At 32.7% G+C, this 27,454-nt stretch overlaps 1 pseudogene; it reads left to right on the top strand.

The window, feature by feature from the left end:
- LOC134266223 (E3 ubiquitin-protein ligase rnf213-beta-like) overlaps nt 1-27,454 on the top strand; it is a 71,631-nt pseudogene that overhangs the window by 3,508 nt on the left and 40,669 nt on the right.

The following is a 27,454-nucleotide window of genomic DNA, read 5'->3' as shown; positions in this document are numbered from 1 at the left end:
TTAGTAATATTTATGTAGGATTATCCTCAGGTAGTGTAGATTCAAGTTTTCCAAATCATGATACATGTATGTGCTTTTTCCTAGCTGATGTGCTCAGGTGAGCGCTGTGGCCCCTGGGCCTCTTGTTTTAATTTTAATGAATCATGCATAATTCTAAAAGCTTGTTAATTGCACGTAACCACATAAAATGATAAAATAAGAACAAAGAAGAAGATAAGTGAAAGAAAATTTTCATACGCATTTTTTCTTGTAATTTCCTTTTAGTGCAAACAGATAAATACAATACAGTTCTTGAGAAATTCAGTCAACTGGACAACTTTTCCATCAAAGATCTGTGCCATCCTGTTGGATCGAAAACAGTGCACAACTTAGACTCATATGTACCCACCATTTGTGGGTTTGAAGTAGACGAAGAACTTTGTTCATGCATTCTGAATTTAAAAAGGTAAAAAAAAATTTAAAAGATTCTTAATTTGAGATTTTTCTGACGCCTAGCTGCCAAGCATAAAGATAAAGAAGTGTTTAGGTTTACTATGAAGAAATCATTGGAATTAGTATAGAATTAATATAAACGTGCAAAAAAGGGAAACATTTGAAAACTGATTTTTAGTAAAGCCGTCTTATTACATGTATTACATAACTTAAATACTTATTAAAATAACATACTATACCCACTCTGTTTTGAATTAAGTTTAGTACCAATCTATGGACAGTCACGTGATAAATGCATGGTATGCGTACTGAATGGAAGTCATGAACAGATTTCAATAGATTTCAAGGGCATTCTGTAGTTGAAATTAAAAATTTACGAGTTAGCAATTATTCTGCATACTTTATACTTTCTAGAAAGTGCTGCCGCTTTATATAAAATTCGCATTTAATTAGTTAGAATTTCAAGTTAATATGCTCATGCCGAAATATCATTGACCTTTACCAAGTATTCTAAGTACGTATTAAGTATTAAGGTCAAGGTTAACATAAGTTAACATAAGGATATGGTGATACTGAACAGTATTCAATTTCAAAGTACATAAAACAATACAAAATAGGAGCAGATCAAACACGGACCTCCGAAACATCAGAGATGGGATCATGTGCCATGGATGAGTGAGCATTCTGTGCAGACCGGTCACACCCAACGTGTGCTCCTTGTCATGAACGGAAAATAACGGAAAAATCCGTCGTAAATACAATATATAAATAATGGACTAACAATAAGTATGAAAAACGTCAGTCAGCATTTGACTTCATGATAAATTGTATTTGCTGACAAGGTCATTGTATCGACCATGTTTACGAAACTTACGAAATGATTACTTGAAACGGGACTACTGATATTCTTGTTTCATCAACTTCCTTGTCGATAATTTACCTTGTTTTAGGAATTGTTCATACGTAGATCATGTTCTCGCGTATCGAATCAATTGAGATATATACACTCTGTATGCAGGTAATGAAGTTATATAAGTTATATACTGCATTAAGGGTATGCCCTTGCGAAAAGGCAATTAAATATACCATCTCGATTTTAAATTATGTAAAACATGTACTCAAAACACGGTATTAAATACACTCTCTCGCTAATCATTGAATAATCGCATAATCAAAGGTTTTACATGTACATGTACATTGGTATTAATAGCCTATCTAAAATATGTTAATGATTTTTTGTTTGATAATAAAATGCATTTTTCACTGAAAAAAAATACTTGATCTGCATTTCAAAGCACATAAAATAGTCATTTTTACCAAAATGACGTCATGTCGACAAGTTTGCTACGATCGGTGATTTGTTTTTAAACCGTTGACTGCATCGTCGCAAACTCGGCCAAAATGTACAATCCTCTCCCATTCTGGCCATGGTTGCATGAGAAGAGAACATTTTTCGTAGCTCGTTAAAATATTTACCAATGCGAGTAAAGTATAGTCGGATAATGAACTTAGATGCGACCTTTCAATACCCAATCGCAGTGTACGAAATACTGCTGATGTAACGTGTTGGTTTCAATTTCGATGGAAACAAACTTGTCATTGGCTGAATATGACGTCACAATAGAGAGGCGTAACTTTACAAGATTACGACACTCTGCGATCAAGCAGCCACGGGTAGAAAGGAGCTATATGCGGACTCTGGACGGTGGCTTGAGACGATGCGTTGTCTGTGTTTAACTAGCAACTATTTCTAATGCTTTGATAAGTTTTGTTGTTGTTTATTAATCAATTATATTTTAATATTGCAAACTATTTGATTTTCTGGTATTATGATAAATAACTTTTTTGTGTGATATCACAGTAAACTATTTTATTCAGGCCCCGCCCTTCTTTCAAGCCTTAACAATTCTGCGTTTTTGAATTGACATATTTTTCTTATTTCTTTTTTATATAGAAATATAGGGATGTCAACGAATCCGTTTACCTCGGTACTCGATTGAACGTTCGACTATCGAATACTAAGACTGGTACTCGGTTAGACACTGTATGATGTATACCTTTTTCTAATTCCAAAGTACATATATTTAACAAAAACTTATCTAAAAACTTCATGTGCATAAGATAATTAGAGTGCCGACCGTTGTGTACACCTGTAAAACACGCCCATGGATGTGTATATATAGTAACAAGTGACCAATCACCTGGTACACAGCATTTCTCACCTATTTTGGTCTTTAATTTTTGGATGGCTTAAATGATTTGTTTGCACTGAGGATCGTAATTATGTTCTGTATTCTTTAACTTATTTTTGAATTATTCATTAATTAGTAAACAGTACCGAAATCCGACGTGCATAGATATGCCGCTAACGACTTAAAAATTATGAAGGAGATTACGGTCATTCTAAACATGTAAAAATCGACATAAACAAAACTATTGTAATCTTGACTTTTTTTTTTCATTTTAACAATGGCTTGCCTTTCTTTTAATTGAGTTTAATATATTGGTTTGTCATTAGATAAAATGATTCTAATTGATACATAATTAAATTAAAGAAACACGCCTCCATATACTTGTTGTAGATTCATGATGTACCATATATTATGGAACACCTTGTAAAATGTAAATTAAATGAAGAAAAATCTTGTATTACTCAAAATATCCATTTACCTTTTAATACAGTGTTTGTACATTAGAAAACAGATGTTAGAGTAATGATTTCTGTATTCCATCTTTTTATTGATAACGCATATATTATCAAAAACTATAATTTTGTATTAAAGTGTGTGCAACTGTTTATATTTTGAATAAAAAGTCGTAGTGCTTAAAATTACCCACATTCTCATGTAAAGTAAATAGAGCTGACTTATATCTTGTCAATATCTTATGGCACCTTTACATGTACTAGATTAAATAAGCTGAGATAAAGATAAGTAGCTGACAACTCCATTTTATCATGGATTTGGAGATAACGAACATTAATTAATCTCAAAGTCGATAAAACAATACAAAATAGGAGGAGAGCAGACACGGACCTCGGAAACATCAGAGGTTGGGTCAGGTGCTATTGTACTAGATCAATATGACTTCCATTTCAAAAAATATAGATAAATTTCCTGGGGTGTTACCTTCTAATATTTAAATGAATAAAAAAATCCCAACTCAATCAAGAATTTATATATCGTCGAATTTATAAAGCACCGTTCAGACGTACCTCTTTCTTTTAAATGGCAGCTTTACTTTCTCTTCTCTTTGGAATGTTTTAATTTGGATAATGTTATATACAAATAAAACTGAATTGAAAGAAGCCAAGGTTAAAACAATTTAGATAAATTAAAACAATTTAGATAAAAAAAATATTACATTAATATAATAGTTTATATGAAAAAGAGCGTCTAAGTGTTTAACAAGAACGCACAATAAACATAAAATTATTTTTTTTTATAAAGAATGGGATAAATATTTCATCCAATCCTGATTGAGAAACACATGTTTGATGTGCGGACATGTGTTGGGCATAGTCTAAAGCAAAGACCGCGTTATGTACATTGCAGAAGTTTACTTTCTCTATTTAAACAGGATTTGTTGTACGTATTTATTTTAAAATGACGTGTACACACATATACTAACATTTTTCAAAAATGTGGTTAAATGTTAGTTCATCAAAAGACATAGCAGGCTACAGAATATTACAAAATTTGGCCATTAGCAGACGAGGATAATGCACGTTTACAATGTGCCAAGAATTTTCCCCGCTACAACTCAAAGAAACAAAGAGAAGAAATGTAGTGGCTGATCTAGAGGAAGTATCATGTTGTAAATTTTGAATTTACTAGGGGGAGGTAAATGCAAAATTTACAACATGAAAACTTTATCATGTTGTAAATTTTTCATTTACCTCCCACTATAGTAAATTAAAAATTTACAACATGATAGGAGTTTAGTTTTTTCCTGTAAGAGAGAGTAAGGAGCCCCACATATTTGCTGTGTTTTTATAAAATTAAAACTACACTTCATATCTAGTTGAAGGTTACATTAAACTTTAGTTTTAGAATTTTAATGTAAATGCCTCTTAATTATACAGGCACACGGTTTGTTGACGCAGAGGACCAGGAGTACTTTGCTTATACATGTAATACTGAACATGCATTACATAATCAAGAAAATCATGCAATGTCGTGCACAAGCGTTTATTGTCACGGATATATAATAACAGATAAATATAAGATATTTTGAAAACAGATCACCATTTCAGTCTTTAAAACCTAAACCGCTTTTTCCTCCAATCAGCAGCTGCTAAATTTCCTATTAAGTCGATCACTTAATTGTTAAGATTCTATATACATATATGTCTATGCAGTATATGTAACTCCGCGGGCTAATTTATTAGCCAATGAAAAAACGCGATCGGTTCTAAGTAAGTTAGATCATATTAAGTAAAATTTTAGTGATTAAGAAGGGGGCTCGGTCGCTTCGCTCCCTCTGCCCCTTCATAAGCACTAAAATTTTACTTAATATGATCTATTACTTAGTTGCTTCATACAAAGACAATTAATTGGTTTGTGGCCGATTTTTGACGCTTGCGTCAATATATATTTCTTGTAATGCTTTGTTTAGAAACAGTAGTGAAAGAATTTTCACGAGATTGTGGAAGAAGAGAGGTGGAAAATGTGTTGAGGATAAGAATGGTATTCCCCTGACAATAGAAGAAGTGATATCAAAGGTCTGGAAACCAGTATATGAAGATTTGACTACGGCCAAAAGAATACAAAATGGTTCCATGTTCTTCAGAGAGTTTCAAAAGCATTTCAAGAAGAAGACAGAGGACAATTTGATAAATGATCTAAAAAGTTTATCTGCTGATGGTAGTATAGATTGGTTAAATGAAAGAATGGAGCAATTTCTGATGTACAGCACAGTACAGCAATGTGTGGAGGGAGCCACCACCATTAAGAATGTTGTGGACACTTATGGTCTTGAAGGACAATTTGAACATCTCACCACAATATTGGAATTGGTAAATAAAATAAGTTAAGCTATAATGAAGGTTTTAATTTTAGATTTAAATAAAGCAAGATCCTAGGAGAAACAATATTTCCTATACTTACCTAGAGTAAAATATGTCATTATATAAAAAAATATATCTCTCAATTAATGTTTTCAAAGTTTAAAATATAATTTAGGGTCGGACGAAATGTTATGTCCTAAAAAATATATAATTTTTCCTAAAAATTAGTCATTGAAGAATAGGTGCTTTAACAAGATTCCTAAAAAAAAAATTAGCGCATCTTACATGTACAGGTTTGTACCGGGAATTTGCACAAGACACCACAAGGTCATTTTTCTCATATAACCCATATATATTGGTAATCTACCGAATGACCTTTATCACTATTTTTAGTGCACTTATATTTACAAACATTTTAAAAACCATAATTATATGTAAAAATCAGAAAAGAATAACAACTAAAAATAATTTTTATATTACACCAAGATATATTTGAGGAACGTGTCGTCTTACCTTAAGTACAGTACTCCGTTTATCTTATAAACGCATTTTCTTGATTTTTAAAAGATAGTTTTCAGCTTTTTATTATATTTTATAAACCTGATGAAAATAAAATTTCACGATTTCACCATTACTTAAAAATTGTTCAAAACTTGTTGCTGGAAAACAAACACTAATTATATCTTTTTTCAAATATGTTTACAGAACAATACAAATAGAACTTGCGATAAATCTTGGTCTTAATTTGATCAAGTGCATACAGTAGCCTTTTATTTGTTGCACTTAAAATTATTCTTTATTTTTATTAATCAGAACTAAAAAAAAAAACGAACTGCAATCAACTTCATTTTCAAATACCATGACCTAGCGTTTCCATGAATAATTTATTTCTGTGAATTAATTGATCCATGATGTCGGACATAATTTTTTAAGATGCCTTTACCATCCTCCTCTCATTAATTTATTTATTAAACATTGTTCTTATGATCTAATCTATGAAGATTTTCCTAATGTTTTGTGAAAAATACCCTCAATATGCAATACAATATTTTAAGCTTTTCTGGTCAAGTTCCAGAAGTTCTTATGTATAATAGTAAGGTGTCCTTCTTCCGCCTTTCTGTCTGTCTTTCTGTCAGTTCCTCTGTCCGTCGGTTAACATTTTTAAATGCTATTCTTCCGTCACGTTTGGTTTGATTTCCATATAACTTTTCACAAATGTAGACTGCACTAAAATTCATGTTTCGATGTATCGGTTAATGATTTCGATGAAGTGTGTTACATAGAGGGTACAATAAATAGAAATACTTTCAAAACACTACTTCTCCTACATTATTGTTCTAATTTAACTTGGAACAAATGATTTACTCTTCATATAATTTTGTCCTTATATAAATTCAACTTCAAATCTAGGCTACATGTACCCCAGGTTACTGATAAATTCTGTTTATTTTGTATTTGATTTTGATAAAAGGTGTTGCCATGATATTTGTATATGTACCTTTAAATAGCAATTCCTATAAAAAAATCTTCAAAAGACTACCTCTAATACAGTTTTTTGTCAGATTGCAATCTCGCCACAAAAAGAGACTTCATCAAGGAATAGTATCTTTTTTTCTGCTGCAAAGTTTCAAGTCCAAGAAGGATATGGAGATAACGAACTTTATTCAATATCGAAGTCCATAAAACAATACAAAACAGGAGCAGAGCAAAAACGGACCTCCAATACATCGGAGGTGGGATCAGGTGCCATGGATGAGTTAGCATCCCATGCTGACCGGTTACACCTGCCGTGTGCTCCTTGTCATGATTAGGAAATAACGGAAAAATCCGTCGTCAATTCAGTGTATAAATAATGGACTAACAATTGTCCCGACTACTATCTTTTCTTTTCGTATGGAACAATCCAAGTTCTGCTGTTCTGAACAAAATAAATATTTAACATTTTTCCGAAACATAATTTATATATTCTTATGTAGTCCTCACAGATATATGTTTTCTTACAACCACGTACACTGTACAAAATTGTGATTTTCTCACATAGGAACCAGCACTTTGTGATATATTTTCTGACATGATTTTAATAGGTATGGTACTAAGTATTTTTTCAGATACACCTCATATTTAAATTTTGATATTGTGATATTAAATCGGTACTCTTTCTGTTCTCAGTGTTGGAATTTCTTTATATCATGATCTGTATATCGATTTTAAGAAATTGTTATCTCTAAAGATCAAATCATATAGCTCACTATGACGTCATATCATATAGGCAAGTAGAATATTTGGTTGTAACCTAAACATACATGTACTTGCGTAAGTCCTAAAATGCAAAGATGAAAAAAAAACATAATAAAAAAGAAGTTGACAATATGTCATGCAGGTAGAGTTTTATGTAAAGAAGATTACAATGGTTCATCGTCAGATCCAATTCCAGTAATAACATCAACGAAATATTTTTAGTTACACAGTCAGTTAGTGACCTAGTACGGAGTCATACAGGGTTTGAAATGGAAATCCGTATTGGACTGTGTTACGAATTTATTCTGCTGAAGACCTTAACAATAAAAAAAATCTATGCACATATTATGAAAATATCAAGTTTAAATCTATTACCAAACAACATAAAATATTGTAACAAGAAATTTAAATAAACTACCACCTACGCAAACCGTTTCTTAGCCGCCATTTTTATTTGGAGAAGGATAGAGCGTACGCTAAAATAGGACCTTAGCCCCCCCCCCCCCCCCCCGCAAATAAATCGAAATTTTGCGAAGTAATAAAACATTTTAGGAACTCTTCAGCCTTTAAAGGCACAACAGTAAATTCATCGATATCATGGATATACGGAGACCTCAGGTCACCCTATATATTGATTTCATTTTATATAACAGACAGTTTTCTTTGTCTAACTCCAAAACAATCATATCTATAACTGTATACAGATCTATTAAATATATTATCTTATCATTTATTATGATCTTATTAAATATATATACTAGCAAATTCGTGAAAGCAATTAGGAAGACCAGAGGCCACCTTATTCTGTACATCAGTAGGACTTGATTGATTGATTGTATATTGTTTAACGTCCCTCTTGTGAATTTTCACTCATATGGAGACGTCACCGTATGCCGGTAAAGGGCTTCAAATTTTGACCTTTACTCGGCACTAAGGGCCATTGAGCAGAGAGGGTTCTTTATCGTACCAACGCTGACACGGGGCCTCGGTTTTTAAGATCTCATCCGAAGGACCCGCAACTTTCACTTCAAAATGCCGAGTGCATAACGAAGGAACAGTTGCTACCCGTTTTATCGACTGGGTCAGTCGCGGCTGAGATACGAACTCACGACCCCCCGACAGTAGGACTTGAAGACCAGTGGTCATCTCATGTTGGACATCATTAGAGGGTAACCTTACATTTTAAATTAATTAGGGATCATAAGGAACTTTTTATTGCACATCATAACGGGGACCTGAGGACACCTTATATTGTACATCCGTTGGGTACAAGAGATCAAATTATATGGTACATGATAGAGGACAAGAGGGCACCGTATATTGTTCATCAATAGGGGGAGCAAATGGCACCTTAAACTGTACATCAGTAGGGGGACCAGAGGTCACCTTATATTGTACATCAATAGGGGGACCAGAGGGCACCTTATATTGTATATCAATAGGGGGACCAGAGGGCATCTTATATTGTACATCATTTGGGGGACCAGTGGTCACCTCATATTGTACATCAGTAGGGGACCAGAGGTCACCTTATATGTACATCATTAGGGGGACTAGAGGTCATCTTATATCGTACATCATTTGGGGGACCAGTGGTCACCTCATATTGTATATCAATAGGGGGGGGGGGGCCAGAGGGCACCTTATATTGTATATCAGTAGAGGGGCCAGTGGTCACCTTACATTGTACATCAATAGGGGGACTTGAGGTCACCGTATATTGTACATGAATTGGGGGACCAGAGGGCACCTTATATTGTACATCGGTAGGGGAACTAGTGGTCACCTTATATTGTTCATCAATAGGGGGACTAGAGGTCGCCGTATATTGTACATCAGTAGAGGGACCAGAGGCCACCTTATATTGTGCATCAATAGGGGGACTAGAGGTCACCGTATATTGTACATCAGTAGGGGGATCAGAGGTCACCTTATATTGTACATCTGTAGGAAGATCGACCAGAAGTCACCTTATATTGTGTATCAGTAGGAGGTCCCCTTATTGATGAACAACATAAGGTGAACTCTGGTCCCCCACTGATGTACAATGTAAGGTGACCTCTGGTCCCCCTACTGATGTACAACATATTTGTGTAAGACGACCTCTGGTCTCCTATTAATGTAGAATTTAAGATTACCTCTGTCCTCCAAATGGTGTTCATTATTAGTGACCCCTGGTCATATAAATTTTTTGTTACCTCTGGTATCAGCAAAAAGACTATGGAAACACACAGGGTCTTATTTTGTGCATCAATAAGGATTGCATAGCTCACAAATTGTATGAATAAGAGAAAGGTAATATAATGCTGTATCATATTACGATATCACTGAAAATTTTAAGTAGGCAATATTTGTGTAGAATTGTTTTTCAAATCAACTAAAAAAAACCGTTGCCACCCTAATTTTTGGAAAGGAAAAAATCGTACAAATTTCTTCAAATTGATTCGAGGATAAGTTAACTTACTTGTCTTTAAATACAGTAAATGTATCGATCCAAAAGTAAATCACTATTGTTGCATTTTTAAAAGTTTATTTCTTTTTTTAAGACTAGTGTAGTTTTGATTGGTTTATGAATTTGATGTGGTGTAAATTCCAGGGAAATGAGGAGGAGAATGTCAGACCGAACCTTTGCAATACAGGTTGTACATCTTCTTTGTAAGATATATAAAATCAGAGGTTTTGCATTTAAATAGTGTTAAACTGATGAAGTCGCCTCTTGAGACATGACCTCATAAGGAAGACAAAGGACATCTAAAATAATTTATTAACAAATAATTATCCCAATATATTAAAGGATCGGTGAAAAGCCCGAGCGAAATGAAGAGGTAGGGGGTGGTAGAGGGCAAGATTTTCCTCCTCCCACTGCTTGTTAGAGATCTGCGAATGAAGAGATTGTGTGTTGTTTTAATACTCTGATCGAGTCGTTTACTATTAGTAAGGAGATCAAAGGTAATGCGCTGTGTTAAAAAGATACTATTACCTTACATGAAATAGTAAAATCATAGGGGAGACCACAGTTCACACAACGTAATCCATATACGTATGTTAAACTCTTATCTTATAACGTTACAGTTAATGTTGCTCACCCCTCCCCATCTTTTCTGATCTTTTCTAATACCCATCAGATGGTTAAAACTTGACAAAAATAAATTTTCTGTTTTTTTAAACTCTGTAAAGGCTTTCCAGTAGTTGGATGTATTCTATTTTCATTTAACGTATGCACGGCACTACATTTTGTAGCGGAGTAAACAGTCCCGGAAGTCGTGAAATGAGCAGGAGACCGAAGGTCCTATCTGAGAATAATTTTTATCCTTCTGCTTTTTATTTACAATTTTACATCGCTTCGAACGGAATCGCGAGCCCGATTTTCATATTACTATTATTCATATTGACGGCAAGGTAATACGGAAAATTTCAGGGCGTCATGTGATAAGCTTTTATCCAGTCAGTAAAATACAAATTTGTCTGAAGCGGGATAAATTTAACAATACTTAAGCTCAATGTCAATGAAACAAAACATATAAAGAGCAGAACAAACAAAGATGTACTCTGCAGTATCTTTTATAAGCTCACTAGGATATATCGTCTCGGAATAATCATGCAAAATTGTCATTTTTGTAACAATTGCTTATTTACTAATGATTATGGATTAAATTTGAATGTTTGTTTACCCTATTTATTTCAAGATATATTTCACTAGGCAAATGGAAAGGATATTGCAATGTGCAAACTGGACAAAAATTTGATGAAGACAATGTCGAGTCTGAAGGGAATGTCAGGAGAACAAAAGCATTGTCTAATGGCATTTATGGATTGTAAACCTCTCGTTGAATGGATTAGAAGAAACATGAAAAGTATGTAAATAGAACTTATAATTCCAGTTGTAGGATTCAGGATATATTTCATTATTAAATGAATATGTGAAAATAAAGAGCATTCTTCGATCTCAAAGTCCAAACATATTTGGATGATCTACATATCTATCATATATATAATCCTCTACTCATCGGTAATAATAAAACACTCTTTGTGAACAAAACGCACACAAATGCACACAATACACACGGTTTTAAAGAATATGGATACACAAAACACACACTTTCAAAGAATTTGGATTTAAGATTAAAGACATTAATTAATCGTCACACAAAGAATACAAATATTTTATATAGTGGTCAATCAATATTTTACAATGATTTTCGCGACGTTTTCCTTTTCAGTCAAATTTATGTCGCAATCGAGGAGAATATTTTTTTTTACTTACTTCGTAATTACTGTTTAATTTGCGGAATGTCCAGGTTTATGAAATAATTTTAAAGCTAATTTCACATATTTGTAGTCAAATCTGAACACGATAACTCTAATTCATATTACAATTACAATTAACAAACTTTGACTTAACTGCTCTTATAAAATACTAAAACGCTTTTATCAATCTAGATCTGTGGCTGCATCTCGTTAAACTATTGATGAGGTAATTAGAACTCAGGTCTTCAAAACTGATATACCCCCTGGTAATGAAAGCTATCAATTAACTAATCAAAACAATTCGATCCAATTTGTGAAAAACTAGATGAAGTCTAACGGACCACAAATTAGATAAATGTGTTAGTGTACATTTTTGAAAAAAAATATATATAATTTACTTTTTAAGTACAGTTTATTAAATGTGTAGAATGTATTTAATCCAAGGGACCGAATAGCAGTTTTACCAACCGATACTCGCATATTGCTGAAAGGTTTAAGAAATAAGGTATCATTTTTTGAGTTTTATTGGGATGTAAAACGGGTTGGTCACGTGATCAAATCCCATAAAGCCCGAAGGGCCCGATGGAAGACCGTGAATGTAAAAGAATTTCAACAGTAACAATTCACTATTTTAAAGGATAAAAGATATTCTATTATCATATTCTCCGGTAGGCATAATTTCATTTGCAGCATTTTCTTTTTTGGTGCTACATTTCGACAAGAACAAGACGATCATGGTTAATTTACAAAGTACTTAGAAATATACTCATAGTAAAAAAAGTCAAAGTGTAAATTTCAACTTAATGATATAAAAAAGCTGAATTTTAAAACGTTAAGTTAATGATTCGAAAGAATCTGTACCTTTCACATCAGATACCGGTATTTAATATAAAGTTATATATTGTACTGAAGTTCTTTAATATTTGGTTTAATTGCAAGACGAATGTGACCTTAATTTGTGCGAAAAACCATGTGAGCTTACAAAAGTGTGCATAGCTTTATTGCTGCCTAAGCAAGGGCTTTTGATGATTGAAAATTTTGTCATCACGTTTATCATTAAGCTTGTTGTTTGATAACAATTGACATCTTTTCCAAGTAAAATATGCAAATATGAAACAAATGTGTCAGACTCTTTGATATCTTTAATTTTATCTTTAACAAGCACACCGGGATATTTCGTATCAACATAAGAATGGAAATAATCAATAATAATTGACACTACACCGTCGAAATATTTAAGGAGTAACTGTCTTATTTTTCGATTTCACGAAGTGATTAATCGATTGGCTTGCGTGATAATTTGCATAATAAAATTATCACGCAAGGCAATCGATCATGAAATTGAAAAATCTGACAGTTATTCCTACATTTACATTTGGTAATTTTATATCGGACAAAGACATTGGAAATGTAAATATTTAAATATCGAGTTAAAGATCACGGCAAGTAAATTCTCTTCTCACGTATACATTTCTTGACAAATTCTTCCTCATATGAATACAAAAATATCGTATAACGGGTATTTCTTACGTGCTGCTTATTAACGAATTTATAAATCGATAAAATTTAAACGCGTAAAATTTCACATATGTAAATAAACCATAAATGTACAACGTCGTATGAATGATAGTATATCACAGCACCTGGGGGCTAAACAATTAATTAGTTATATTGCTATCTTGAGTTATCTTAAACTGAATATCAATTGACTTACAAAAATTATACAAATGTCAATTACCTGGTACAGTGTAACCCTCAAGAGAGGCAAAATTTCTGATAATTACTCATTTAGTATATGTCTTCAAATTATACCCCCATAAAAATATAAATCACCCAATTTCAACCAAAATTCATAAAAATTTACAAAATAACCCATTTTACGGTTGATCTCACTGCGAATAACAGGTCCAATTGGTACCTTAAACATTCCAATTTATTGGTTGAAGACCTAACCTTCTGAAACCACACAGATAGTGTCAATGAGAAATTCAAGCATTTTCTTGATATCACCTCCGGCGTATACTTGTGTGTACAATAAGAATTTTTATAGTGAATTCTGCAAATTATCAATGACAAGTTCAGTTATTCCTCTAGCTTCGTTTTATAGCAGCTGTCAATGATGTCAGAAATGTGTATAGTCAAGAAACCCTTCACAGTATTACGATGTGTGCTGAGGGAGAGTTGTATCAACATATTATAGACCATTTTTTATTTACAGAATTCTTTATCAAAACCTATCAAACATGTATACAAAACATATCACAAGCTTTAAAGACTGTCTAGTCACAAATATGGGTTGGAGAATTTACATGTAGATATGTAAATTGAAATAGAAATAAAAAAGAATATGTTTATTTTCTGACATAAATGATGTAGAAGGTTATTTCCATTTAATGTTAAAATGACCTGTATATCAAGATCACATCATCCAATATATCAAACAATATAATGTTATAAAAAACCTATTGTCTTTAAACTAATACTATTGTTAAATGTTCAAAATGTCTAAATTTTGAAAATATTTGCTCAGCGCTTCACAACGAAGGATAGGTTACTAAATTCGTTGTAGAGTATTATAGATGTAAATATTTTTAATATCACTGAACAATTTAAATACATGTGTATATTTTGTTTACAATAATTGTCTAATGTGCCATATGTCATAAGGAAATAAAGATAGACTTTAATTTATAGTGTTGATTGTTAATTTTGGTAAAATAAACTGGTTTTAAATGTTCCAAAAGAATGATGTTTTTATCTTCATCATGGTTTACCCTGTATATTTTGTTCTTTTTAAAGATTGGAAAGAATTATTAGTGTTTATTGACTTTGCCAGTATAACTGCTGAAGACAGTGACATGGAATTCCATCTTGTACAGTGTTTTCAACCTGCAACACTTGGATATGGTCCATTGATTTTCAGAATATATGAAGTACACAACTTGGAGCATTTTCTAGAACCATGTGAACTTGTTTTCAATGAGATGAATTCAGATCCAAACCTACCGAAAAAACTGGCAAGTAAAATATTCTCTGCATATGAACAAATTCTTTATGATATTTTTTTCTTTTCCTTTAAGCTCACATAAGCTTATTTCTGACCACATGTTGGGTGGCAATCACCCGTAACTATGTTGCTTTTTCACATTTTTTACTTCATCTCAAGAGCCACTCGGCCAATTACAGTCCCTGAAACGTTCTACTTTCCCAGTTTTTCGTTCGCTCACCGTTCGTTCAGCGTTCGTTCACCATTCGTTCAAACGTTCACAAAACGTTCACCGTTCACTCTTCGTTCCGTTTATTTTGCATTAACCTTGCATTCACCGTTCACTTATCATTCAGTCTTCATTGTCATTCGGAACTCCGAAGTGAAAGGACTTATCTTTTTGATGGTAAGGATTTACACGTTTTTTAATTAAACAACTTAGATATCTTGTTTGAAGAATTATAATTTCATTGCAAAAATTGTCGATGATATTCATATTTCTATTATTATAACTCAGCTGTTACTTTATTCATGAAATTTCCCTGGAAAATAATATATTAAGTACCTACATGTATGTAGAACGATGCTAAAATATTAAATTTAAAAAAGGACAATGTACAGCACGTGGACTTCCTGTGGACCATGTGAACTTGATGAAGGAAAAGAAAAGCCGATGATTACTATCAAATGGATTTGTTAATCTAAAAAATTGATTACCTTTACTGCTTGAATATTTAGGAAAAATAATTTTTATTTGATACAACAGATATCTGAATATCGAGGGGTGTATCTCTCTCTCTCTCTCTCGTACATTTCTCTGTTCAATAAAAGCTATGAGATGACATTACTTATTTAATTTGGAAAATTTAATCTATTACAAATAATTTGAATGTCTCTTTTCATCATCTTGACCGAGTATAATCACGGCCGGGAAATGCCTACAGATACATGTAGAAGTTAGCTAAAATAATCATCATAAAAGAATACAAAAGACACAGAAATATAGATTTTGCAATAGAATTTTGTGTTTTAAGCAATACGTCAACAGATAATTGTGAATTTCAAAAAAAATTTACTCAGAATCGCCTTGGCACGGAAATACATGTATGGTTGTTTCAACCGGGTACAATGTAATTAATTCATTCTATAAGCTGCTAGTAGTTTTATCTTCTAAAGTTCACATTATTTTATTAGTGAAAAGAATAAGCATATTTACTATATAAGTAGATTAATTTTATATTTAAACTACACGCGTTTGGTAACAAAAACACATGTTTTACGACAATTAAACACGTGATATAAAAATATCGATTTAAAAAAAAGGTACACATATGTACAGAAAAAAAAATGTTCAGCGTTCGCATTTCGTTCACTAAGATGCGTTCAGCGTTCGCACATCGTTCACTCACCGTTCACTCTGCGTTCGTTTAGCGTTCGTTCACCGTTCAGGTGGGAAAGTAGAACGTTTCAGGGAGTGTAAAGATAAACTTACCACAACAAATCCTTGGATGGAGGGAATTCAAATTTGTTCAAATAAAGAGCAACGCTTTTATTTAAGGGGAATTGTTAAGAATTAACAACACTTTGAGGTCATTTCTTAAAAGTTTTCTTCCCTTGAGCCCTATGATCAGAAACTTCTTCATATATAGTTGTATTTTAGATTCTCCCCAAAATTCCGAAGCCATAATTAGTGAAATTAATTGGAAAATCTTCTAATGAAGAAATCTAATGAAGAATAAAGCCAGTATTAGAATAATTAATTGATTGATTGTATATTTTAACGTCCCTATGGAGAATTTTTCAATCAAGTTAAACACTCAAGTTAAACACACAATCGTATGTGTAATTGTTTAGTGTTTAAGATAATATGGCTCCAATGGTCTATTCAGGACTAAATATCAATAACTCACCAATGTTCACTACATTTTTTACTTAATTTCACCTGACTTCCTCTGAATTGCGTTTTGATGCCTACATATTACTTAGTCCCAAACCAAGTCAATTCCTGATTGACAATATCTATGTGGTTTTGGGAGACCAGGTCTTCGATTGATTGATTGATTGAATATTGTTTAACGACTCTCTCCAGAATATTTCACTGATATGGAGACGTCACCATTGCCGGTGAAGGGCTGCAAATTTAGGCCTATGCTCGGCACTTACGGCCTTTGAGCAGGGAGGGATCTTTATCGTGCCACACCTGCTGTGACACGGGGTCTCGGTTTATATGGTCTCATCCGAAGGACCGCCCCATTTAGTTGCCTTTTACGACAAGCAAGGGGATACTGAGGACCTATTCACCAGGTCTTCGAAAAATCTATATGAATCCCCATGGAAACCAATTGCGCTCCGTTTTTAGCAGTCCTTTTTTGTTTTCATATGAAGCAGAATTTATGCTTAATCTTATGCGTGAAAAGAAGAAAAAAATTGTTGTGGCCATCTACTCGACCTTCAGATATATCGACGACGTATTGTCAATGAACAATGGTAATTTCCATTCCTACGCCGATACGATATGTCCTAGTGAGTTTGAGTTAAAAGATACCACAGAGTCTGACACTTTTGTTTCATACTTGGATATTTTACTTGAAAAAGACGTTAATGGTAATCTAACAACCAAGCTATATGATAAACGTGATGCCTTTAACTTTTCTATAGTCAACTTCCCTTACTTATGTCTCAGTTGATTCGATACGCAAGAGCATGCTCTACGTAAGAACAATTACTAAAACGAGGTAAATTATTGACTAGCAAGTTGATGAAACAAGAATATCAGCAGTCTCGTTCATCATTTCGTAAGTTCTATGGTCGATACAATGACCTTGTCAGCAAATACAATTTATCATTGACTGCCGTTTTTCATACCAGTTGTTGGTATATTATTTGTACACTGAATTGACGACGGATTTTCCCATTATTTCACGATCATGACAATGATACGACGGGTGTGACCGGTCAGAAGGGGATGCTCTCTCCTCCATGGCACCTAATCCTACCTCTGATGTTACGGAGGTCCGTGTTTGCTGTGCTCTTGTTTTGTTTTGTTATATGGACTTTGAGATTGAATACTGCTCGTTATCTCCATATTATTTCTTTATATTGGAGACTTCACCGTGTGCCGGTGAAGGGCTTCAATTCTAAAACTGTACCCGGCACGCAGTGAGGGTTCTTTGTCGTGCCAACGCTAATGTGACACAGGTCCTACGTTTTAAGAGCATATCCGAAAGACCCGTGACTTTCACTTCAAGGCTAATGCTTGGCGAAGGAACAGTCACTACTTATGTTTATGTCTTACGTATGACGCAGCTCCGCGAACGAGAATCGAACCCGGGCCTGCCGATCACGAAGCGAACGCTCTACCACTAGGCTCCCGTGACTGGTTAGAATAATTGAAAATCAAAATGAAAATATTTGCCGGTAGTAGAGTTAATACATAGAAATATATAGAGAAAAACTTTTATAAATATTTTTAAAATTTCTTCTCAAGAACATCAAGGCATCTCCAAATATATGTTTTCAAGAACAGCAAAGCCAGTCTGATGAAGCATTTTAACCGATTTAAAAAAATCTAATCAGGTCATTCTTGCCAATACATGTATATGTATCTATATATGTCCACTGATCAATGAAAGCTAAGATTAAAGAATTTTCAAATTAAAATATGCTCATCAAAGTTGATCAGTTACCATGAAGCAATTTAAGTATAGGTTCTTGCAATTTAAAAAGAAAACTCTTCATCGGTAACTATTCATTTTATACTAGTCTTGTTTGATTCGAATTTGCTACTGGTTCCACAATTTCGACAATATAAATATTTGTTAAATTGGCAATTGACGCTAGTTTCAATTGGTGACCATGCATGCGAATTTATTTTTTTGTGGTTACAGGGAATGGCTCTTAATAGTGCAGATTGTGGTTATTGTCTAAATGTTTGATCATTAAGGTTATCAATTATAGATAAAAACAAAACGAGAGTTGGAATAGTATAAAAGTGTGGAATGCTCCCTGGGTTCAGTGCTGTTGACATCTGTAAAACAAGCTGAAGCCATCTGCTCTGGAGGAATATACAGGCTTGGAAAAATTGATCCAAATATGCCTAACGAGATATTAGTAAGAACTTACATTTTATTAAGTTTAATTAATTAAGTTTCATAGATTATATACTTTTGACCATCTTCAAACAAATTTGTAGAAATTTGATAGGCAAACCATTAAAATTAATTTCATTTAAACATCTACTTGGATACTATGAAAATATCTGTTAGTCAAAAGGTCAAGCATTTGGTACATGTTGATACATGGTGGAAACAAGTTGTAAAATGGTTATAATCTTCACAGAGTTATAAAAGAATGGAAAAGGTACCTCATTTACTAAAACAAATATGTTCTGTATTTTTAGAATCTTGAAGATGTACTTCAACTGTATGTTCAGATTGACAGCAAAGGTCGTAAATCAAAAATGAGGTTGACGTACAACAAACTCCAAGAACTTCAGCACAAAATAATGATGGAAGATATTAAGGACAATAGCAACAGAGTTGATGCTGAAAATTTTGTTGAGGTAAAAATGTCATGATAATTATAGTATTGTGACCAAATAAATTAACAGCCAAGTATTGTCGATGAAAAAATTACCACTTTTAATTGAACATTTTATGCTATGCATTAATGAATACATGTATAACATGTTTCAAGAGTCTGACAAGGTGACATAAAATTTTTTATTTCAAAATTATGTTTATTTTTTAAACAGTACGCCAAATGGCCTAAACGGTCACTTGGGCATGAAAGAACAATCTATATAAAATTTATAAAGTACAAAAAAAGCTGATAGAAGAAGTACTTGAAGATGCATCAGTATTCAAAAGATTACTCATGTTTTTGTTATTCTTGCGAAAAAACATTTTAAATAAGTGATCTTCAAGAATGGTTGAATCAGATGTGGATATTCAAAAATTCTAAAGAACGTTTGACAATTCTAAATCCAAAGATTTTACCACAATCAAAAGCTTAAAAACTAATGACTTTTCATCTTTATACGCAACTATTCCCCACGATAAATTAAACTCCAGGCTTTTTGATATCATTGACAGCTGCTTTTTCAATAAAAATGAAACTCGTAAATTAACTTACCTGGTCATTGGTCATTTGCAAAATCATTTTGTTAAAACACATTCTGATTGCACACACAAGTAATCTGAAGTTAACATCAATGAGAAGCTTAAGTTTCTTATCGACAATCTCTATGTGGTTTTTGGAGACAAGGTATTCCAACAATCTATTGGAATTTCAATAGATTCCAATTGCGCTATACAATACAATGACCTTTTCAGCAAATGCAATTTATCATTGAGTCAAATGCTGACTGAAGTTTTTCATACAAATTGTTAGTCCATTATTTATACACTGAATTGACGACGGATTTTCCCGTTATTTCCCGATCATGACAAAGAGCACACGACGGGTGTGACTGGTCAGAAGGGGATGCTTACTCTTCCATGGCACCTGATCCGACATCTGATCTTTCGGAGGTCTGTGTTTGCTCTGCTCCTATTTTGTATTATTTTATGGACTTTGAGATTGAATACTGTTCATTATCTCCATATTCCTACCTTTAAGAGGCTGGGTGATCGTAGCCATTTTTAGACTATTTTGATCTCCATAAGAAGAAGAGCTCCATATAAAGATATAATAAAATGATCAAATTTTAAAGCTAAAATTTATGAAATTTTTCTTTGCCAAATGATAGTTGACAGCTTAAGATATCATATCCCAAAATTTAAGTTAAATCTGGTGCTTATTAAAAAATTAATTAGTTCACCCACTAGACTCCTTAAACTTTTCTCACCTTACCATGACTTTAACGTGATTGTTTTAATGATGCCTCCATATATAAATAAAATACAAATCTTATCCTTGCTTTTCCCAAGGAAAAGATTGTAAAAGATGTTTCCGTACGTACATATCCATATATAAATCTTTGATCGTCTACTGTGATCCAATCTTGCATGTAATCGTAGGGGGGGGGGTATGAATTGCACAAACTCGAATTTTTACTACGTTTACCAAGTTTTTGCTTCCATGTAAAAAGGATTTTCTATTCTTAAGAAAAGATTATTTTCAAGACTCCTATCCATTCATATTTGAATATTTTATCCTCATTTGTTGACCCATCTTACCCCCGCGGATAATGATTTAAAAATGTAAAGCTACACTACCTGAAGATGTTTTCTGGTAAGTTTCATCTTTCTTGAACAGTGGTTTTTTGAATGTATATTCTCAAGTAAAATTTGACAATCTATTGTGATCCCGCTCTACCCTGGTCATATTTTGAACAAACATAATCTACACTACCTGAAATTTTTTCTCCTTTTTTTTTGCATGTTACATCGTGTTTTGCCCAATGGTTCTGGAGAAGCCATTTTACGAATGCAATTATCTTTCACAAATTCATAATTATATCCATTAAGAATAAGGCGTGGTCCTTCATTTTAACCAACCTAAATTGTCTTTACCTACGCTTTTTTGGTTGCAGAATTCGCTTGAAATTGTCTAAGTGGTTTTTGAGAAGTCGAAAATGTTATAAGTTTACTCCGAACGCATGATCGCACGACGCTTAGCAACAGACGAAAACAGATAGAAATAGGTAACCTAAAAAACAAAATATGGTTGGAGATATATCGGTTATAAATTGAATTAATTGAGTTATTTATGTTTGCCAGTGAAAAGCCTTAAGTGCTGATCCAAATGTGAGCCTTTTCTGTCATTCTTGTTGGTGTCATTAAAATCTTTTCACATTTTCGTCATTCCCGAACCCGCATAGCCTATTTCATAAAGCATCCTTGGTTAAAGCATTCAAGTTCGTTGAAAATAAGGACAATGCTTTCATTCTAGGTAAGCTTATAAAGAATGTGAAAAATGTCATGACATATAATTACTGCTCTCAAGAACAAATGTATCAGAAAAGATAAATGTTCCCAAATGGAAAAAAAAATCTAATAAAATATCTTCAAAACCCTACCAAATCATACATTTATATTTTCTTAGTACGTTTTGAAAGTGTTACATTTAACGTAACATCAATGCAAGACTTACAGTATGGGGTGGCATGGTATTTTGTAAATATTTCATTACAATGTTGGTGTTTTATTAATGTTTCTTTACACTCTGCAGAATGAAATTACATTTTGAAAGTATTTCGTTACACTTGTCTGCATCAAAATAATATTTTGTTAGCATTTCATTTGATTAACAGACATGTTTAGGGCTGAATTATCTAAGAGCAGTAAAAACTTCCAAGAACAACTTATCTATTTACATTCTGTGTTAGACTAGTTTTGCGCCAATTTTCAAACCACCAGCACTAAGTCAGAGAGAAACATAGAGATTGGTGAAGGGACATGCAAAGTGTTAGCATATATATTTGATCTTTGATTGGAAGAAGCATAATCAGGGTGAATCTGGATATAAAAGAGGTATTTATTTATTGCATGACATAAAGTTCTTTTATACTGGACTACAGTAACCTTCAATCTGTGAATGAGGATGTGAATGTGGCTTGTTTTTATTGGGTTTTTGTTTATTTTAAGATTGACCTTTAATCCATATACTACCCAGCTTAGATCAGTTTTAAGCATTGGATTAAGTGATGAATTACATAATACTTGCAAATTCTGTGAAAATGTATGTGATTGGAGAAGTGGCCAATGACTTGAGAATTATATCTCTTAAACCAAAAGATTTAACTGCAGAGAATGATCGATATAAGACAGTGATCATGAACTTGGTGTTTTTAAATGTTGAAATGGTGTGCTATTGTCTATTGAACAATAATGTCAATCCTGAAATTCAAAATACTGTGAAACAAGGGTTTATAATGTTTCAAAATGAGATTGTGTTTAGATGTTTTCAAAGACTTGTAGGTTTGTTAATTATAATTTTAAAAATTCAAATTTAGTGGTTTATTAATGATTTGTTACTTATGATTTGTTAGTAGTTTGTTGAGTGTTTTGTTAGCCCCATTTGCATGTGATTTGCTATACTAATGGAATACTGCTAAACACAGTGTTTCGTAAGTAGTTTGTTAGAATGTGTCCTACGTAGTTTGTTAAAGTATTTCATAAGTAGTTTGTTAGTGTTTTCATAGTAACTTGTTATTAGTGTTTTGTTAGCTCATTTGCATGTGATTTGCTTTGCTATCGGAATACTTTCAAAACAGTGTTTTCTAAGTAGTTTGTTATAGTATTTTGTTTCCCCCTTTTTTCATTTGGGTTGATATGTGAAAGCTTCATTACATAGTGCAGGTATTAGCTATATAGTTTGTTCAAATTATTTGGCATTCGGATGAGTTTTGACTAGAATTTAAATTTTACCTATGAGGAACATAAAGGAAAAGTGTTTTAAATATTTTGTTCAAATGCAACAGGGCCACAAGATTTGACTCTTAATGAAATCTTGATTACGCAGTGAGATTTAATGATTATATAGGAATATGTAAGGAAAACTATTAATATTTTTTAAAGATCAAATCAAACTAAAAGAAGGAATCCTCGTGTAGCGTACCGAATATATTCACATTTATTCAAATCAGTGCTGTACTTGATCGCATTGGGCTTCAATTGAGGAACAAAGTTTTACATAGGATTATGCAAGTGCAGCAAAGGCATGATCGGTCATTTAAAATTCCATTTCATACTTGTTTTTTACACAGAAAATTAAATTAAGATTTTACTTATTTTCTATCAGAACTAATTTTTAATAGATTTTTTTATTATAGAATGAAAGGGTTTTGAAAACTTCTGTTAATTTTGACAAGTATAATTTTTCAGTCAGGATTATTTTGACTTACATGTAAATTAGATCATCGATAGTTTCTTTATGTAATAGAAAGCAATAATACTGTTTTAATTGTTTTATCTAGATAAACTATCGAGTGTACATTATTCGATAAATCACGAGAATGGAACATTCGGATTATGTTTAAAATTAATTAATCCTAAAAGAAATTCATACACTTTTATTCAATAAAATATTTTTGCATGACATAGATTGAAAATAGTGTTTTTATTGACCAGCACGCTTAGTCAAGAGTAGCACTGATACCCAAATAACATGATTAACTTTCCTCTAAGCATGCTTTAAAGCGATTAAAACTTCACGTGTTGACACCATAAAACCATTTATACACATTAACAGAGTAGATAAACACGAATAGAAACAAATGAGAAATAAGTCACTATTCCAGATATTTTCAATCGCTTTTACATAAATGTATTGTTTTCATAACTTATTTATAAATTACAAACTAATTCTTAAAAAAAATCCCCCAATGTCTATTCATATTATTTCTCACATGTGACGGACATAATTTTATTTCATGCATATGGTAATTTGATAAATTGTTAGGTTTTATTTAAGGGCTATATGCATGAAGTGTTCTTTTTTAAGCATTGTACTTATTATCATTTTCAATTAAAAAATATTAAATCTTATTGTATAGAAAAGTTTTTTGGAAACTAAATAGTGCTAATGCTAATTTTGAGTAAATAATTTTAAAGAATAAATACATTAAGTAGGCTCAGATTTTGTTTTAAAAACGCTACCAGTTCTGTAGTTTAATTTAAGAGATAAAATGATCTCCTGACCTCCCTTTTTAACAACTTCAATCTTTTAACAAACTTAATTTTAGACTACATTTGTTAAATTCATTAGCCCCGAAGACAATTAAGCACAAAAAATGATCTCTACTTATTAAAACTTTGTAAGAAATCCTTCTTTTGTCATTGTAAATACCCCTCTGCTGAAAGTAAACAAAACAACAAAAGAGAAACTGCAAATTTAGTATATAAAGTGGTGAAGCTTTCTTGTCAGAACCTTTACCAGTGAACTGCTTTTACGAACAGTCCCACAGCAGCCCTATAGCGGTCCCTCAATGGTCCCAAAACAGTCCCACGGACTGTTGCTTTCTGGGACCGCTTGGAGGTCTTGTAGGGTCTCATTTGTACTGTATAATACTTATCATGAGCACTTTGATATTGTTGAACCTGTTTTAAGATAATTTTGTTTATTTTATTACATTTACTCCAACTTCTATGGAACATTACCTTAAACGAGATATAGATAGGGATTCCGATTTTGCTTGATCATAAATTTTCTTAAAAAGTATGTGCTTCCTTGATTAAAAGAAATAAATGTATAATTTAATTGTAGGTATTTAATGCAGTTGTAAGACTTTGCAACGTGTATATAAAACTTTTGTCATCTGGCTGTGTGTTGTTCTCGAACTGGCAGGCAAGAATCCTCTGTAATCCCAACAGAAAAGTATGCGCATTTTTAAAATTTGGAAATGGGGAAGGTTGCATGCAATTAAAGGGAAGAAAAACTGAGGAAGAGAATGTCAGCACTATAATTCCTCGAATTGCCAAATTCATGGGAAAATGCCTTGAAAAATGGCTGAAATATATTAACCAGAAAAGGGAAGAGTACCACTACCTCAATTTTTTCACAATTGATCAGATAGTGATTTTGCAAAGAGAATTAATTTTGATGGGAGGTGAGGTAGACCCAGATGATTTCATTTACCCATTGTTATCAATTGTAAAACATGACTGTACAAGGATGGATTTAATTGATGCACTGATGAAGGCCAACATTGATGTTTCGAAAAAGGAAGATGAATTCAAGTGTTTGGAAATGGAAAATTCTGCTGTTGCAGAATTTGTTTCAGAAATTATGAAATCCGGTTTCTCTGAGACATTAGCAAAACAAGCTTTGAGAGCAGGCATTGATCCCTATGAAATTGATGAAGGTACTTATTATTATGATTATTATTATTATTTTTAAAACGATATCTCATATTATTGGCTTTAAATTTTATTCAAAATATTTGGCTCGTCTGAGCTGTAAGTTTAAGCGACTTTTTCTTATTATTTGTTATTTATGTCTAATATCTTTCAGCTCATGTCCGCCTATCCGTATGTAAAATTAGCACATTGCTTGACTTCTTTTTGATAATTGATTGACCAATTTTAACAGAAATTTCCGTTCATTCAATCATGCCACAAAGTATATCCTTATAAAAGCATTCCGATTTATTATAATCTCACAAGGGGAGATAACCAAGCCAGATAGAAACTGGGACAGAATAAAGCACACACTAATCCATTATATTCCCTCTTTTTGAATTTTGGATCAAACTGGTTAAAATGGGACTCTTCTAATATATTTTATAAATTGAATAAATTATATTTTATATTTGGTAGAATAGATTCTAAAATTGCAAATGTTTGCTATCAAATGGTTTCTGCTGCTAGCAATGAAAAAAGAAAAATTCTTCAGAGTTAACACATGTATTCAATTGTAGGTTTAGTGTGGTGCATGGAATTTGAGGACCATCTAGATTTGCAGGCTCAGGTAGTCAAGGATTATAAAGGATGGACAAAAACGGACAAGACTATCTCCTCTATGATCCAAAATGTCTTATATAGACTTCAGTGTGATAAAGAGTAAGCGATAGAAATATATATGAGAATAACTTGGGTTGCTTTTTAAGTCATTCCTTATATATTAATTTTCAATCACTAATTATGGAAAACAAGACAAATTCTCGCTAAAAATCTTTTAAATAGTTCAGATTTTAAACGTAACGTCAAATGGATTGATACGTTTTCTTTTTGACCACCGCTTGAAAAGTGGGGGATATTAATTTGGGTTTGTCCGTCCGTCCGTCTTTCTGTCTGTCTGTAACGCTTTCGTTTCCACACGATATCTCGAGAACCCTTTGAGCTTTTGCAATGAAATTTAGCACAGTAGTTCCCCTTGGAATAAAGAAGACCCCTATTGATTTTGAGGTCAAATGGTCAAAGGTCAAGGTCATAAATAAGCAAATTCTCTCTGTTATAACATTTTCGTTTCCACACGATATCTCAAGAACCATTTGAGCTATTGCAATGAAATTTCACATAACAACTCCCTGTAGCCTAATGAAGACCCCTATTGATTTTGAGGTCAAAAGATCAAAGTTCAAGGTCGTAGATTTATACATTCTGTCTGTGTGTAACACTATCATTTCCGGACGATATTTCAAGAAGATTCTGAGCTTATGCAATGTAATTCTATATCAAAATTCCCTAGGACCTCTCTCACCCCTCTCAAAGTGCCCCGCCCCGTTTGTTTTATCAGTATTGATAGTATTACATGTCGCTATTTTTAGCACAGAGGCATGAGGAGAGTTATTGCGTATAAAACAGGTTCTCGGCGGACGTTATGTTCATATTACATCTATTAGAACTGTTTAATTAAGGCTAAATAAAACAAACACCGTGGATTATGTGAAATTTTGACAATACCGAACATGAATATATACATATATGTGACTTCATAATTCCATGTAATTTGCTTTTTTGTAGAGCGGCCCCGTGGTCTAGTGGTATGTCTCTCGCTTCACATGTGCGAGGCCCCGGGTTCGATTCCCAGACGATGTATTATTTTTTTTCCCGAAATACTTTTTTTTATTTAATAAAATATAAATGATAGTATTCAGC

The sequence above is a fragment of the Saccostrea cucullata genome, unplaced genomic scaffold (assembly GCF_032062105.1).
Source record: "Saccostrea cucullata isolate Sc308-1 unplaced genomic scaffold, CSIRO_AGI_Scuc_v1 ctg1015, whole genome shotgun sequence".
In the NCBI taxonomy this organism is placed as follows: Eukaryota; Metazoa; Mollusca; class Bivalvia; order Ostreida; family Ostreidae; genus Saccostrea; species Saccostrea cuccullata.
Note: the sequence above shows the minus strand (reverse complement) of the source record. Positions and strands in the feature narration are given on the sequence as shown.